Source organism: Cupressus sempervirens, chromosome 8, assembly GCF_028749045.1.
Source record: "Cupressus sempervirens isolate cs-2001-9-10 chromosome 8, ASM2874904v1, whole genome shotgun sequence".
Lineage (NCBI taxonomy): Eukaryota > Viridiplantae > Streptophyta > Pinopsida > Cupressales > Cupressaceae > Cupressus > Cupressus sempervirens.
This window is the reverse complement of record NC_143125.1, coordinates 745,093,453-745,095,098: the sequence shown is the minus strand read 5'-3', so window position 1 is coordinate 745,095,098 and position 1,646 is coordinate 745,093,453. Positions and strand designations below refer to the sequence as shown.

At 33.4% G+C, this 1,646-nt stretch overlaps 1 pseudogene; it reads right to left on the bottom strand.

Moving 5' to 3' along the window:
* Positions 1-312: 312 nt before the first annotated feature.
* On the bottom strand, positions 313-1,272 carry LOC149544567 (receptor-like protein EIX1; annotated as a pseudogene).
* Positions 1,273-1,646: the final 374 nt, after the last annotated feature.

The following is a 1,646-nucleotide window of genomic DNA, read 5'->3' as shown; positions in this document are numbered from 1 at the left end:
TATAGTAATTTCCCCTTTCTCAAAGCTTTTCAAATATTTTGACTTCTCCTTGAGAGCTATTACCAAGTCATGAGTATCACTAAGTGTGCAATCATAATCATTATTCACCATTAAGAAAAGGTACAACCACCTAGGTCTTGCACAACCTAAAGTGTAGAGGTTGAATAAACAAGGTTTCATCCTTCTTCATTGACCAAAATTGTGTTGGGTTTCCCATAATAGAGTAGGCAAGCTCATTGCAAGTCAACCAACAATTTTGTGCACCAACAAAATTATTTTTACTAAGGTTGAGATATTCAAGAGAAGAAAGATTCAAAATTGTATATATGGAATATTTCCATACAATTGGTTAGTAGTGATATCCACATGTTTGAGGGGGTATAGTTTCCCAAAAAATGATCTAAATGGTGGTAAATCTCCTCTAAAATTATTGTACGAGAGGTCTATCTTTCCAAGAACTAAAATATTTGCAATGGAGTGAGGAATAACTCCTAATATGTAGGATTTGAATGAAAAGTCAAGAGATGTTAGGCTTAATGAATATTACAATAAATATGAAAGATGGATCCATTTACATAAGAACTAGATAGGTCAAGGGAGAACAAAGATGAAGCATTCTAAAACCAATTTTGAAATAGGGTACAAAATGAATTCCTTGAAATATCTAGATGGATTAAGTGAGAGAGGTTTAGGAGAGAAGGTACTATAGCTGAAAGTGCACAATAACCCAAGTGAATCTCCTTGAGATTAGATAGGTTGGTAAGGGTGTTACCCCAATTCTTAGATTCCATTGACAAATATATGTTTTCCATATCCAAGTATTCTAATCATCTTAGATTTCTTATCCATTCTACAAAACCTCCTATTCTTCAAATTATTGTAGCTCAGATCTAAGTGCCTCAAGGTTGTAATATTACCTAATTCCAATGGAATATCACCTCCAAAATCAACACCTACCAAGCTAAACAATGTAAACTTTTAAAGTTTTTCTAGTTGAGGACGTATGGTAGTACCATTGAAATCACTCCAACTCAAGTCAAAATATTGATGATGTTCTAGCTTGAATAGGGAAGCATGGATCTTCCCTTGCAGATGGGATTGTGATTCACCATTAAGGGTTTTGAGGTCAATTGGCAATAGTTTAATCACTACCATGAGGTTCAATTAGTTAGAGGAATCATCATTGAAGATGCCTCTAAAGTCCAACATAAAACTTCTTTCATCATCTCAGCATGTGTTAACAAATGAGAAATGAAAGTGCATCATTACCATAATTGTTAAAGATAGGGAAAATGGAGTCATGGTTGTATGAAAAAATTAAGGTTGTTGAGTTTATGGGTAACTAAATAGGTCTTCAAAGCTTAGAGTCTTATTTTTGGATGTTTTAAATTGTGACTCTTCTCTTACGTGTGTCTTTGGGGGAGGCTCAATGTTTTTTACTCATCTATTACACAATATCTTTCTCTTTTTTACATTATTAAATGAGACTTCAAAATTTCAACTTATTTAGAGAAATGTCAACTAAGTTCCCTATTTGCCAGTTGTAGGTTTCCATAGCAGATGAAGATAATCACACCATTGTTCCTCTCAACCATACTATATCTATTCTAAAGACTACCTATTCCATCATGAAATACATCCAAATT